At 41.5% G+C, this 16,769-nt stretch overlaps 1 protein-coding gene across 1 annotated transcript in view; it reads left to right on the top strand.

The window, feature by feature from the left end:
- The first annotated feature begins 603 nt into the window (after nt 1-603).
- Nucleotides 604-16,769, top strand: part of LOC124171337 (mucin-19) — a 98,313-nt gene continuing 82,147 nt past the window's right edge. The window contains exon 1 of the mRNA XM_046550511.1: nt 604-979. The gene's annotated coding sequence lies outside the window, so the exon portion shown is untranslated. The remainder of the gene's footprint in view (nt 980-16,769) is intronic.

Here is a 16,769-nt window from a genome sequence, read left to right as displayed (position 1 = left end):
CATCCCTGTACTGGAGAGATAACCACCTCGGGCTATACATGAAATGATACATTTATCCCTGATCTAAGATGACACATCTTTCAAGTACAACCGGTATTTTTTTACCGTACCGTGACAGTGACCGTGATATTTGTTTAAAAATTACGCCACCATCTTCAGCTCTTCAGGGCATCTACAGTAGACCCTTGTCAGAATTTATCTGAGTATAAAATGTAAAATCTTCGCCAAAATATGTTCTCGAAAGTGAAATTTTGATATTGTTGACGAACCTAAATGTTGAGGAGGGTCTTCTCTATATATTCTTCGAAGTGATAGCACAAAGACGAATAAAACATCAAGGAAGAAGGTAAAACGCAACTGGTCGCGGAGCCTAACGTGAGGAATGACTTTAATATTAATAATGATAATAATGGCAAGTATGCTTCTTCTCCCTCCTTTACTCTCCTCCGCATCGCTTTCCCCTCTGCATCGTTTTGCATTGTGCTCGCGTCCACGGCGCCTGCGCGCCCCGCCACCCCGCCCGACCCTCCCTCCTCGCCCTCCCTTTCACCCCACGCCTCTCTCCGCCACGCCCTCCTCCCTCCGTCCGCCGTCTTCCGTGCATGCACAGTCCCTCAGCGGAGGACCCCCCGCAGGACGTGCCAAGGAGAGACCCCGAGAGAGTATCACAGTGTGTGCACTCACCGTCGTCCTCGCAGACGACGCCGTGACGTCCCTTCTTCCTCCCTTCTTCTTCGCCTGGCATCACGACCGCCGACGCAGCAGGCCGTGTTCGTCTCCCGAGGGAACGCCCTCGCCTCTGTGAACCGTGCCTCGGTGACATGCATCTTTAATATCCGCGGAAGATCCTGACCAAATAAGAAGAGAAGAGAAAAGGAAAATTACCACTACTACCCGCCTTCTTCTCGACTCGAGCGAAGCCTTCCCGGGGGAATTTTTGGATTTGCACGGTCGGCACGGTTTTAAAGAGAAATAAAAGGTGAGTGGACCTCGCGTGTCGATATTATGGTCAAATGTCTGTGGCGGCGTTTCCATATCTGGAGTGCATCCCCGCATTGTGTTTGCGGTCGAGGGAAGGCTTTCTCTTGTCTTTCCTATTAATGCGTGTTCTCCCCCTCGCTTTATTTTATTTTTCGGGTACGTATAGTGAAGTACTAAAGCATAAATGCATAGGAGAATCGTTTGAACGGGGAAAATCTCCCTAACATGAATGTGCGATGTTACGCGAGTGTGTTTGGAAGAAACTGGAATTTATTTCCCGGTGATATCTGGAGAAATTCTGCCATTCATAGGTTGTGCATCATACGGTTTGGCTATTTTCAGACTCCACATATTTCCATATTGTTCCCTCACGGGTAGGAACGAGTGGCAGTGAGTGAAACGGCGGTGCATATTGCAGTATGGCCTGGTCGCTTGGGTGCGCAGTGTGTTTGCGAGTTATGTCATTTCAACCGAAAAAACGAGTTTCCTCTCTCTCAATTCCGCGTGCATTGTGTCGAGAGGGTGAGACAGTGCAAATGAGTGAGTGAGTCGGTCTCTTTTTTTTTGTCTCTCTGCGTCGATCTGTCGCCATGCGAGCTGCTGGGCTCAATCGCCATTTCCCCCCACCCACCGAACGAGTGCGAGGGAGTGGGTTAAAAACCACCCCCTCTCGACGCACATAACCTGTGCATTGAGGGCGCTCTTTATTTTTTCTGCGAATGGCCACTCTAGCGTGTTGTTAGTCTCCTTTATGTGTCTCCCTCCCTTCCGAGTCCAACCCCTCTGGTCACGTCGAAAAGGGAATCACGTAACAGAGCGCACGCAATGATCGCTTCGATTGTTTCTGGGCTTCTCTCTCTCTCCCACTGGGAAAATCGATTACTTTCTCCCCTCCACTCCTCTCCCTCCCTCCCTCCCTCCGGTCGTCGCCTCGTATTCTCCGGAAAGTGTCGGAGGGAAACACCCCCTCTCCCTCCTTGCAGGTCCCCCCCTGACCCCCCCCTCACCTTACGCCCCCGCAACCCCCTTGTTGGTGGTCTTCCTTCCTCTTCCCCTCCGCAGCCTACCTGTCCGCCCCCTTCCCGATTCACTTCAGTCGATAACCGGCGTCTCTCTCCTCCCCTCCTCCGCCTTCCCCTCCACGCCCCTTCCTCCTCTCCTATCCTCGACCTCTCCTCCTTTCACGGCACCCTCCTCTCCCCCTTATGGGTCAAAAACGTGACGTCACTTTCTCACGCATGCTCACATTTCCTTGTAATTTTCACCAACCTCCCCCTCCCCACCCCATCCTCCCATGCCCGTTTTATTGATTGGGATTTTTCTTTTTCGCCTATTTTTTTTTCGCTTCCCTCGTGCCTTGTCCTTTTTTGGATACCTCTCTCCTCTCTTTTTGCATCCTCTGCAAGCATGTTGTTTTATTAAGGTACCCCCTCTCTCTCCCTCTTTGCATCCTCTCTAAGCATGTTGTTATATTGAGGCTCACGCCTTTCACTCCATCTCTCGTCACAACCATTCTCCCGGCTCCCCCGTCTCCCTAAAGATTTTGAATGTTTTTCTTATTTATGGTCGCTATGGAATCCACTCCATGGAATTGCATCATTATTTTTGGAAAAACAGTGTTAAGATTCCACGCTTTGCCTATTTTTGTTTGACAATACAAGTCTCAATGTAGCTCTGTAGGGATCTGGTGCTCCCCCGGCGTACCTGTAAAGTTTCGAGATTGGTCATGGGTTTTCCCCAGGGTCAGGTCCTCTAAATTAGTCAGCGTGTATCAGATCCTCTTGTTCGTTGTCCTCAGGGGCATTGAATAATTAATTGTTGATCCAAGTCATGGTATCATTTCTAAGTGTCAGGGAAAAACAGTAGTAAAATTCGCGTGTTACCTATTAGCGTTTTGAAAAAATTGGAAAAAAAATTTTTCGTGTAAAATCTTGTGCTTTCCTAGGGAAAATTCAATGTTTTGAAACTGCTCAAGTGTTTTCCTCTGTGTCATCAGGTCCTCTATACTGACCACCGTTTTGATGCTCGACCTATATGTCGTCCTTTCCTGTTGAAGGTTCGGGTGTTGTGAGAGAAATGATAGTAGAATATAAAATGTATAAATATGAAAAATAATAATGAAAACATCTGACAATCCTTATGGGTTAGAAGGACCAATTTCATATAAATGCAAATAAAGGCACTGTCTCATTAAAAAACACTGTAATTCTGAATTTTGAAATTTGAAATGCCCAACCGTGGTTTTGCTTGATGGTCACATCATCCGGTTTCTGTGGAATAGCAGTGTTTTCATTTCTTTCTCCATGATTGACTAATTTCACCGAGTAACACAGGGTGCCGTTATATTAATCTGTCCACGTTTTTCCCGTTGACGCCGCAAGAGGCGGACACTAAAGATTTGCCAATATGGAGGAAATGATGAGGAGGAAAAACTGAGCAAAATTTCTGCACAAAAGGGCGGAAACATAATGACTGTTAAAATAAGCTTTGAAGCTATCCTGGCGAACAATGTGGGTAAAGTTATCTCGGGATTCCCGCTGGGTTAATTACTCCATTTTAGCCGACATTTCGAGCTTCGATTCGGGGCTCAACCCAGGGCAGCTGAATATCGTTTAATTTGTTTTTTTTTTTAACAAACAAAACTACATTCAACAGCCCTTAGGTTGAGCCCCGAGTCGGAGATGGAAACGTCGACTAATATAGAGTATTTACCCCAGTGGGGATAAGTTTACCCGTAATGGCTGTTGGTGACTAAAATAGGACCCTTTTTCCTCTTCTTCTTCTAAGCAGCTTGCTCGGTAAATGTCATCGTTCTCCTCCCCGCCGCTTGTCATGAATTCACCTCCCACTCGTCTCGTGTGCATCTTCTTCCTTCCCCCTTCTTTCCTGGCCAGCGGGGCGATCGTTAGGATTCTTCCATCCTTCAAGCGAGACATGCATCATCCATCCCTCTCCCCTCGTTCTAACCCGCAAATATTCACCCTCCGCCTCGTGTCTCCCTTGCTCCATTCATCCATCCTTCCCCCTTTTGCGAGAATTCCCTTCCATAGCTGGTGGTGGTGGGTTTGCCCGTGCTTGCCTGGTGTCGACTGTGTCGGGTCGAACTCGTTGGGAAGGGGGGGACCTGATGAACTCGATCCCTCCTGAATCGAGTGCCTATCTTCCTCCTCCCCCTCTCTCTTTGTGCCCACCCTTCCTCCCCAGGGGGCGCCCTCACACCACCACTTCCCATTCACAACCAATTCTGCGACTAGGGAATCAGATTAGTGTTGTTGCGGCATGAATATGAACCACCCGTGGCGATGACAAGGACATAAATCTCGATACGACTGTGAGAGATTTTTTGGAATATTCCTCTTCCTGCAGCGGAGCATCAATTTTTGGGCAATTTTCCACCGTTCACAGGTTTTTTATGCGGGTGCAAGGTAGCATATAACTTAAATTACTCTGGCCTTTGATTTGGTGAGTAGTGAGCAAAGTGGCTTTAGCACTCATCATATTTCGTTATCTCAAAACTATTGTCATGAATTTCGTTCCGTTCCTGTTTTTACAAGCCATTTTGGCTGCTAATAGTTACTTACGTTTGTTGAGAAAAATTCCACCCCACATTTATGAAATTCCAGCGTCGTTGAATAAATATGCTTCGCACGATTATCCATCTTAAATCTGTGTTACGCATTGGTAAATAAATCACCACTTCGTGATAAAATCACAACCCCATATGAAAACTAGTCAAAATAGTACAGTAAGCTTAGTCTACTAGACTCCGTCGCTCCGTCCATCAAATTTAGCTGAAACTGTGGACCACATTGCATCTTCAGCGGAAAAAGGTTGCTGATGGCGGCTCCGAGATTATCCTCGCCCTTTCGAAATTACCTTAAAAATCCCTGCCCTTTACGAAACAGCACATCCGTCCCCAATAGTGCACTGACGATGAGATACCCCATCTGTCGGTCGCTCACCCTAAGCAACTACGGCTGCCTCCCGCTCGATGGTGGTCCTAGATTATTATCGTCAGTGCCCACATGCCCCTCTCTCATTCTGCCCAGTCGATCACTTAATCCGGTGGAAAATTATTATCCACTCCCCAAAACCCCTTTCTTTGACTGTCCGGCGAAGTGGAACGTATGGCTGGCGTTTCAAAAGGAGAAGGGGTAAAAACCAAGGGGGTGGTGTCGTGACTATACCCGGGCGGGGGACGGCCCCCCCTCCTACCCAAACTCTGTAATTGTTGTTTTTATCCCCCTATTCCGTCGTGAAAGCGTGTCACCGCTTTTAAAATTTTCTTCAAGTCTCTCTTCCCTCCTTCAGACTTCGGCAGCGTCGCGAAGCCGTGGTCGAAATGAGGAAGAGGCGCACGATTCGTGTGCTGAAAGTTCCTCATGAAATCGTTTCAGGCTTGACGTGGTGGCAATGCGATATGTCCATGATAAAATATAAACAAAAAATTATTATTCCCACACTTTAGTTTATAACTCTACTATCGACCATGGTTTTGACTCTTTGCATGACGGATGATAGGATCGATTTCGTCACACTTTCGACGTGACGATGACACAAAAGTGTCGGTAGTGGAGTTATATGTTAAAATGAGGGAATCACCATTTGTTGTTCACTATTTAACATGGATTTATCGCATGGTATCATGGACACATATAGCTAGTAAACGATACTAAAAAAGTAGTGGAATGGAATAGAATTGAGTATTTTTGACGGATACGCTTCACAAATGTGTGGTAGAAACTAAAATAATTGAAAAAGTTGAGCTACCCTGAGGGAAGTTAAGGCGATGTTATAGGAATATTATACGCCCTCTAGTATTGAATAACTTGACAATGACAAGAGCTGAAATTATCATCTATAGTTCATGTTTTATCATGGTCGCTTTCGCTTTTGGTCGCTTTTGGTTGCGGTCTCTTTCGAGTGTCCTTCTAAGTCTGGAGGGGGGCTACGGGGGTACTGTTTCATGTATTCTCGTCTGGGTTGGCTGCTGCCACTCTTAAGCCCTCTGGCAAAAGCACTAGAGCTAAATATTCTCCCTCCCACTCGTGCAAATTAGTGCACTCTTCCTGCAACACGAAGATAACGGCGAAGGAAAATATGCCAGTTCTTTACTCTTTATAAATGTCGAGGATCTCTGGGAGTGTGAGCAGTTATCTACTTGATCTTTATCAACACACCCCTCGCGGCGAAAATTTAATGGATTGTCTTGCGCTAACATTACGCTTTCGCGTTGTAAGTCGCCTTCAGCTATTTGTGCTTTCTGCAGTCTTCGTGCGGTTCGAGTAACCAGCGCATATTGACACCGTTCACCACCCCACAAATCTTTGCGCCATTCCTCTCGTTTGAAGTGTGGATATAAAGCAACCCTTTACTCTTCTTGCGTTTGTTTAAATTGCCAGATTAAAATCTCAGGGCCTGCCTATGTCCACAATGCCAAAAACCTCATCTGATGTCTTGTTGTGTTAAGACGAGTAGCCTACCCGATGTTTCGAATAAATCTGGACCCCGATCCACTCAATCATACTTTGGATAAAGATATCTCATTATTTGCGGATATTCAATGCTTTCCTGAAATCGACCATAGAGAGCGTACGTTCGATGCAGGGATTCAATAGGAGGAGGAAAAAATGTCCATGAAATAGCTTGCCTTGACAGCATTTTCGTCTTATTTTAAATTTTTTTCTCATGAAGATTATTTATTCCCTCATAATTGGTATTGAGATATTTTGATGGTAGATATTATCGGAGTTGCCTGAATTCAAGGATATTGGGATAAGCGAACGAAGTGCGAAGGGTCGGCCATCTTCTCAATCTAAATTGCATCCACTATATCAGATTTATCGAGGGAATGGACCTGAGATAAGTTCTTGCCGTGACTTATGGTTTATTTTTTAGTCCATTTTGTATATCTTGGTGATTAAAAACTCAGATAATGTCGTATTTATTCCATGGTGAGAACGGCTGTTGCGTCGTACAAAAAATTTTATGGCCTTGTGTGATAAGATTTTCTGGTACTATTTACGTTTGTTAACCAAAACCGTGGAACCCCAAGTTTATATTTTATAGTAAGTTTTACCTTTAGAGGATTATCAAGGTTTAGTGAGTGGAATAATCTGTGAATAGAACTATAATTTTTTCTTTCACCTTCAAAATTGTTCAAAAATACATTTAGTGTTCGTGGAAACGAAAGGAAGTTTAACTATATAAATAATACTTGAATTGATGTTGATAGAGTTTATGATTTTATGGGTATATTACTCTGAAGTGCCTCCATTTCATTAGGTGGTGTATACTTACCATATGCCAGCAGTTATGCTATCGTAATGGATACTACTCTTTATTTCGCCGGCAACCTTCTACTACAAATGGAGCTCCAAATTTGCCTATGTACCAATTTTTGTAACCAACGGAACTAAGATATTAAACTCTATAATAGCAACGCATAAACATGGCTTCATGCTTATTAACCACTGAATGTTTATCTTGTCTAAAAGTAATTATGTTTACCACATTATGTTTGCGAATAAAATCTGATAACCAATATTGCAAACAGGCAATTCTTCTCGCAACCATCACAGTTTACGAATGAAATTGAGAGAATTGACATATCGAGTAAAATCCAAGCAGTAGCTACTGTACCGCAGGAATTATAGATAGTAGAATTGGTGCCATATACGTGAATCGGAATCCAAAATCAGACAAAAGATAATTATAGACTAGTTTGATGTGAATACGTGCACGAATGTCTTGTCTAAGATTTTATGTACGTAAATATGAGCATACAGCAGTTCTCCCTTGAGTCCTTCCGGTGGAAAGACTGTTGATAATCTGTTCGATATCCGACCCATATGCAAGCTTTATGGACGATACATTATAAAAGAGCTTCAGTATAGTAAATTCACCAACGAATCCCTTATGCAGGCAGTTGTAATGCTTATTTTTACCATCCAGATACTATCGAACGTAGTTTTTAAAAATGACCTGATTCTGCTTCTTGTTCTGCTTGATTCTCAATTTCTAGGGCTCTCAGTAACTGCAGACTTCATTTCGAAACGATAAATCATTAGCAATCTCTAAGTTGCCTTTATTTTACTTAAAATGAATCTATTTCAATCACATATTCATTTTTTCCGTGATTTGGAAAATCATAAAATAACAGGTATGACTTTTGAAGAAATTTAAATCTTCTGTGCACCGCGTGAATCCGTAAAATTTTCATTCATCAAAATTTCAGATAATGGATGTATTCATTTTCTCGAATTTAATTTGATTGCATGTACATCTTCGTCAGTTAATGAGCATAGTGATGAAAATTATTTTGTGGTTATAAAAGATGGATGAGTAAATTTTGATGAATTTTGCTCTATTGAAATGCTATCTCACATGTTTACCTCATAAGTTATCCATTTTTCTGGCTATGGTGGTATTTTAGTTTAAAATATAATTTTTTGTCAATTACAAACGTATCATTATATTTATTTACATGCAAGTTCCTGTTATATTTATTTTCAATTTGAAATGGCTTACGGACTAGTTTCCGGTTTTATTTCATTTCACCAGTGTCCTTCCTGTGATGCTACGCACTTAGGGGATGACAATGATGAGATGAAATCGATAGGATTCATGAAATAATGCTAATGGTAATTATTTAATAATTGATGCATTCATTCATCAAATGGACGACATTACTTTTACATTGTGCACTTATTTTAGAAAGTTAATACCTATCACACCACGCTCTGTGCTGCTGGAAAATGTCAGTCTGAACCGTGAAATGAATATGTGAATTAAATAGATTCATTTAAAATAAAATAAAGGCAACTTAGCGATCGCTAATGATTTATCGTTTCGAAAAATTAGAGATGCTGTTTGTGGAGTGTTTTTCTGAGTTTTCTGCTCAGCTTTCCTTGAATATCACATTCGGTTGTTCATATCAAGAGAGAATCCCATTATATTAATCATTGCCAATCTGCTGCTTCATATTATTCTGGTGCTCGCAAACCAAAGATGAACGGTTTCTTTCGAGAGCAGATTCTATTCATTATGAATCAGCCCAAGATGAAAAAACAAGACCCAAGATTTGCCAAATTAAATAATTACTGAAGCAAATAAGTATTAGTGCATCATAAAATCTATTCTAGCTAATGGATTCAACGAAAATGAGAATAGTTGTCTTCGGAAGTATCCCAAGAACTAGTAGTAGGTATAACCAATTTTATCATTTATTTAGCATTAGCATTCAGCTTGGCTTCAGAGCTACACCGGAAATATTACTCATCTCCTGAGTTCTAGTGTTACGTGGTGAAAGAATTATATTCACTGGTGGTATTGCATGGCATGGAGTTACATAACGTAGACAATGCCTTCCAAAGCCTTTCTTGAAATCGAATCCATAATTTGATGGTCGTGCACACTCGATGTAACCTAAGTCTTCTACTATTAGCCTGGCAGATGAAGATAAGGGACATGAAACCACGTACATTTTGGGTTATTTCGTGCAGGGGCCTGAAGAGTTAACGCACGCACGCAATTTGGCTCCGCGCCAGGGGACACAGTGTCTCAAGGTCGAGAAATCGATTTCTTCCACTCCCCAATCCCTCATAGAAAACTTTTGCGGATTTATTACGCTATTGTTTACCATATACTATTGTCTTTAATTCAACTTTCGTAGGTAATGCTTGCTCGTCGATTTAATGCAATACAATCACCATCTCCAGACCAGTATATTCTGTCTCAACATCGGTGAGTCACGCATAAATTCAATTGTCAATAGGGACACAATGATTTCGGAATGAAAGAAAATGCGTTGGCTTTATTATTTTATCTTTTCCCAGAATCTTAGGCGAGGGAAACTTAGCAGCATTTCTTAATGCCTGTTGATACCCATGCATGTTTGAGGTGTCTGTTTTTTACCCCATGTCTAAGTTTGAAATTCCCTTGAGTTACCGCGGAATGGTTTTACTGGATTTTTCGTCGTTTGCCGGGTGTTTTCAAAGCTAAGTAATTTAATTTTTCAGCCAAGCAACTTTAATATTTTTTGAGGGTCAAAGTTGTGTTACGGATGGTATACCTCAGATATATTAGGGGAAATTTTTTGTTCACAATCACAGCATTTTAGTGCTATGCTTAGAGTTGCCATCATATGGGAGGTATTTTTTGCACCGTATATCGTAAGTATTCTGGTCATTAAAATTCACTGCATGTTCTATCCCTTGTTTTTTTTTCACTTCTCCTTGCCTACTGCTTGATCTGAAAAAAAGATATATTCCTTAACTTAACTTACACCTAAGAAAAACAACTTTAGTTATTTTCTCCGGAGTTATTTCCTAATTCTAAGCATATCAAAGAAGTTTTCAGCTTAATACTAAAAGATGCCAGCTACTGCGTGTCTGCGAAAATAATGTAGAAGCTCTGCTCACTAGATAAAAAAAAAAACTATTTGACAACCCACAAGAGTGCCAATTTAAATCATTTAATGGGCTCGCTATGAATCGCCGGGGATTTGCCGACATTTAATTTAATATTTTTCTGTTGCATATAGTTTTTTGTGTCATTCAATCATGACGTCAATGCGACGTAATCATGTTTTGGTGAACAATCATTGTTTCAGTATCACGAATTATCGTTCCTGGTGGCTTGAAATTTGAGATCCCTGGTGCATGAGATTCTGGAAGTGCACTGATTTTTAGAATGTTCGGTTTGTCGATTTTCCTCTCCGTTTCTTGTATCTCGTTGCACGCCATTTTGTGCCCGTTCGAGAACGTCCTCTGGGGAACGTTTTCTTTTCGTGTAAAGGTCACTTAACGTATTCCACGCGAGGGTTCCTACATGGGGAATCTTTAACGACCCTGTGCTCTTCTCTCTCTATTTCACCATGTGACTACGAAGATCGAGAACCCGGCAACGACGGCGCGACGTCGGAGCAACGTTCACAGCCCACACATTCGGGTCGAAATCAATGAAGCCCGGGGTCGGCGCGCGATGCACGGCAGCCGGCCCGGACGATAGATGGCGAGGGGAGCGCATAGATTTCATGGAATTCCATGACGTCCACGGCCTTGCTTTTATGGGAATTCGGATCGGGTGTTTACTGCATACGATTACCATAAATATGTAAAATCTATGACGATCACATTCGAACCAATAGTGAAAAAAATCTTATCAACGAAAGGAAAGGCGAACGATGTTGGTAATGCGACACGAAAAGGCGGAGTTTTGAAGTGGCACTTTATGTCGAATAGGAACTCCTGCTCATCACCTCGGATATATTCTCTCTACTAAGTGACTATGACCGTGCCTTCCTAATACGAGCAGAGGCGAATATATGAGGATGTCTAAATGCTCCAGGCCATAAGAAAAATGAAGATAAATTTTAATTATCGTTTTCTGAATTCTGTGGTCCGAAGTTGTCAACTGCGAGACATTTATATCTAACATATTGCATCCTAATTATCGGCTGATGCCTAAGTACTATCAACCTTCCTTCATTTTCATTAATAAAATTATTTTCAATGTAGTTATCATGGGTTGTCTTTCTTTAAAATTATTTATCGTAACTAAGCATTGATCTTGGCCCACCAAAAACGTAAATTATATTCACCATCAATACCGCTCTTCTCTTTGTATTTCGTTCCGTTTGATAAAACTAGTTTTTGTCTTTGCCCGAAGACTGGTTGGTGGATATCGCAGCGGCTTGTTCCTCCCTATCCAATATTATGTTTCATCAGCCCCTACTTGGCCTTCATTCTTTAGCATCAATCTTGGGCGATCCTTATTATTTTTTATGGAGAATCCCACTACGGTTCTTAAAACAGATACCGCCTCTCAAAATATGACGATAAATTTCTTTTTATTGCTATTCCAGTTCGTTTCATAATCATTAAGATAAGAACTGACTCGTTTCAAACGTCACCGTTACCGCCCGCAAGTCCATTATGATGATTAGGCAAATCGCTTTACTTTCAAGTCCCATCTATTTTAATCATTGCGGCTCTTTGATGCGCTCTTCTACCATTCTGTTGGAAATACATCACCCTCATGTTACTTTTCTGTCGGATCTAAAAGCCGTTTTACACGGGGCATGTCATAGCGCAGATTAGCACTGAAAACATTTCTGAAATTGCGAGCAAGCGAGCTCGGAAATAGAGCAGGGGATATTATTTTTCCATCTCCCATCCATTCTCGCCTGCGTTCTAGCAATTCACCGCTTTACACTACGCTATTTTGACTGCGCCTTCATACATTCACGCCTCAGATTGCACAATGACGTGCCCCGTGTAAAAATGCCGTAAAAAGTATTGGTACTACCATAGAGTAAGTATATATACTACTCTATGGTACTACGGATACTCTATTGGTGCCTCTCTTACCACCTTTCGTCTCCACAGATAGGATATTCAAACTTTCGAACATGAAGCGGCGTGGAATCTGACCTCTATCCATGCCTCTAGTATCGCTCTGGGTAATATTTATTTTACGGACCTTACGTTTCCTGTTTCTCCATTGCATGTCTGGCAACCTTCGGTCAGGCCCATTTCTCGTAAAGCTCCTAGCTTTTCCAGCTTCTCGCTTTCCCATGTGCATTAGATCCTTTACTTCTCCTTTTTCAAAGCACTTTAAATGTTTCACTTGATATCCCAGTTCCGCGTCAGGTCGACGACTTTACCACGCGCGGTGTCACACGGCGGCGTCCGCCGTAAACTTCGTTTTCACCGCATGGAGCTGCTCCGTTGTTGAGGGAGATGGGCGGCGCGCCGTGCTGGGTCATCCAATATACTGCAGCGACACGCTATAGCTCGCATACAAATGCTGCAGGGTGGTGGGTGAACTTCCATGGGAATTCAGTGCTGGATCGCTTCTCGACTTCCGTTTATTTTCTTTTAAAATAACCTCCCGCCTATTTAAGATTGTGGATATTCTCCTAATGTCGCAATGCAATTGTTTTGCAGCTTCTCTTTCCGATCCCAACAATTTCACGCCACAGCCCTTGAGGGAGATGTGATTTTATATCTGTTTTGTGAAGAAAATTTCCTTTATCTCCGGAAAAAAATGTGGATCGGAATCTCAGGAATTCCTGAAATTGATGTCATTCCTGAGTTTTTTCACCGCTTCTACTCAGGCATTTGATCACGAGGCTATTTTTTTCTTCGCTTTTTTTTCTTTCATAACCCACGCCTAAGGTTTTCTCTGCCAACCGTATAATTTGATTCTCTCCGCAAATAAATGACTTAAAACGTTATCTAATCTGATCCTTAGAGCAAGGTGGTGTTTTCAAATTCCAATGACTAAGTAATGCCTCAAGAATTGAGTCTCGCAATGGAAATGTGGCTATTACCGGCAGCAGTGGAGTAACCAGGTGCTTTGGGTGATGGGTGGGCCATAGGGGCGACCCTCCCACAGGCAAAGGGGAAAATATTTTGAAAACTGAATTGCCTGAAAATACATTTTACATCATTTTGGCACTTGAAATTTGGGCTTTAATCGTTATTCCACGGGAAATCATCATAACATGTGTTATAGGTACGTCAAAAGTAGACAATAATTTCAAACAATTATTTTATTTCTCGGAAGCTTTATGGGGGATCTATCCTCCTCATCCTCCCCATTGTTACGCTACTGACCTGGAGTGAAATATCCGAAAATTGTTCATATTTAAATCTTCAAGTTATTAATCGACTCCGTAGACTTGATGTAATGCTTTGGATTCGTTTGCGTGCATTGAGTCATAGATTTCCATGCTTATGTTCCACGAGTGAGATTTAGCGTGAACTGAGTCTATTATTTTGATACCATTCGACGTGACTCACGATTAGTTGAATGTCTCCTTGATGGAGTAAATCACGAGGTAATTTCCGACCCGGAGATGTATGAGCCCCGACTGCGGATTCATCAACTCTGTACGACTTGCCGTCGCTGCTGTTTCGGTATTTTCCCCGATAGGCATGACGTCATTGCGTTGCCGAAATTGCGCTCGAGATTTATGGATCTCTGCGTGGAACACTAGGCTGTGATTTACTTTGTTACCGCCGGAGCTGAGTCAATAAAACGCAAATTAAAAGGGCACTTGTAATGAATATTAAGCGTTTTCGTCCGCGAATAGAAGTAAAATACCTGCAATATTGGCACGATGCAGCATCACTAAATTTTCTCTCTCCTTCCTTTTTGTGTTCTATATTATGAGATAAGCTTCGCCATTTTTTCAGCAATGTTGAAAGCATTTCAAAATAGTTTTCCTGCATTCTTCACGGCCAGTAAAGTACTGTTACATAAATCAGTCCTTCCTTTTTTATTTGTAATTTTTAATCAAATTAATCTTGCTGCAAAATGGCGAGGTTTTTTTTCGTTTCCGTGGCTGGCACTATTTTTAATATGCCGTTATTCTCTGCAATCCATTTAGAGGCCATCTGAATATCTATATCTTGAGGATTATAGCGTAGAATTTCTTCTCTATCTGAATTGTTATTTTTGCATTTTATAATGAATGGACATTTAGGATGATTAATACCATGGGTTATTGGATGCGTTTAAATTCTGAAAATATAGGATGGAATAATTGAGTAATCGCGTACGTCTTCCATGCTAGTAAGTTGGACAAACGCGTGAATTCAGTTGTGGTGAGAATATTATTAATTTTTATTCGTGTTTTGTATATGTCCTTTGAAAATATTCATTCATTTCATATGAGAGAGTGAAAAAGAAACATGTGCTATTAAAATTACACAGGGTTCTAGAGCCCCTTAGTGAATTTGTAAAATATATTTTAAAATAATTCTGCCCAATCTAAAGGGGTAGCCTGTATTTCAATTTTTCATTTTAATCGCTTATACCGTTGAATTCTAGCTGTTTCATAACTAATTGAATTAGGAAAGCAAAATAGTTGGTTGGCCACAATGATAAGTTTGAATAATATTGGAATTAAAATGGACGAGGATGCTGATTGCCAGGCATTCATGGTTTGCTTCGTAAGTACCTTTTATACCCTTTCTTCTCGTGCTAGAGGTATTTGAAATCTTATAATACGACTTGGGTTCATTGGATGGCGTCATGAATAAGATACAAGTGTCGTGTTTGATGACTTCAAGGTTGTTAGGGTTATGCGAGAGAGTTTCATGCGTGAGACGGCGCTATTGCAAACGATCTGACGCATGATGGGTTGTGGTGAAGTGCTGGCTGCAGCTGCATGAGATGGGATCATGTTCTGTGGAAAATATGCCGGAATCGAAGTAGAGAATGGACAGTATTTTCGAGTTATGGCACTTTTTCTCGACGCGATGGCAGAAACACAATCACGCTTAATAACCTAAGTATTCTGATCTTTATCGTATCTCAATTTTGATATCTTGATTGATTGGTGAGTCACGAAACGTATTAATACCCAGTGGGCACTTTGCTGTCATTTTTCATTCAATATCTCCGTATTAAATTTTACTCGAGTCGGGATATAATGTGGGATATTTTGGAATTAGCAAAAATATTAAGGTAGAAACTTCAATCATCCTCAGATCAGATGTTGAAATACCTTTTTTAATAATAAATAATGTAGTACGTATAATAAATTCACACAGCTACGTGAAATGTGACGAATAATCACATGAATCAGATTGATATCCGCAAAAATATCCCCCTTGTAAGGGGGCTACGATCAGTTTAGCTCTGTAGCGCGAAAAATTATTGCATAGTGAAAGTAAGATTCATGGCATGATTAAAGCATCCATACAAGGAATTAACTATTTTTCTAAATTACATCTAGGTTGACAGAATCCCACTTAGAGGGGGAAATAAAAGTGGAATCGATTGGGAAACAGAGTACGCTAAAACTCTGAAATTGTGGTGTATCCATCCGGAATTCAGAATACGAATGGCACGTTTTATTTATCGCGCTTGAAGATGACAGACGAAGTGAGGTTAGAAATATGATACAAGGAAAGCAAGGAGGAGGCATGGGACAGGAGGAGGTGGAGATAACTTCGGTGTTTGGAACTTACCAGCAGAAAATCATTTGATGATGATACATTTAAAGACTTTTTTGCTTAATCGTTTTTAGCTATGTCCTCGAATCTTCGTTGTTGAAACAGATAAAAATGTTCTTCTGTTCTCACAAGGAATGTCCCTCAAGTGTCACTACCGGACCACTTCAAATTTTCTTGGGTGATAGAAAATTGATACCCATGAGTTGTATTTTTGGTTTCAGCCGTCAGCGCTCAATATTTTACGAGATATTAGCGACAGGAAGTACCTGGTAAACGCGTAAATCTATGCAACCCGCAGGATAGATTTAGAACCTTAAGGCCGTATTACACGAGGCACGTACTTGCACAATCTGACGTGTGTACGAAGGCGCAGTCAAAATTGCGTCGTGTAAAGCGGTGAATTGCTAGAACACGTGCGAGAATGCGTGGACGTGAGATGGCAAAATAGCCCCTGATCTAATTTCGCTCATGCATTCGCGCAATTCCACGCCAGTTTTAGAAATTAATGCAGTTCTAACCTGCGCAATTCCGTCCCCCCTCGTAGAACGGCCTTCATATTCTGTTGCTAGGCTGATGAGAGCAGGCGATGTATTTTTGTCCTGCGGAATGCATAAACTTAGGCGTATTCTGGTATTTCAGTGTGAATACTCTTTAAATACAAGTAATACGGAATGCTGATAAATATCACAGGATTACTGTTGCCGTTTACCGCGGGAGATGTTCATTAACGTTACTTTCAAGTGAATTGGCTGATTTATTTCTTTCAAAAATAAAATAAAAATGTACACCCTGAAATATGCTGACAGTTAAAGAGAG

The sequence above is a fragment of the Ischnura elegans genome, chromosome 1 (assembly GCF_921293095.1).
Source record: "Ischnura elegans chromosome 1, ioIscEleg1.1, whole genome shotgun sequence".
NCBI classification, from domain to species: Eukaryota; Metazoa; Arthropoda; class Insecta; order Odonata; family Coenagrionidae; genus Ischnura; species Ischnura elegans.
The sequence above is the reverse complement of the archived record's forward strand: the minus strand, read 5'-3'. Positions and strand labels throughout refer to the sequence as shown.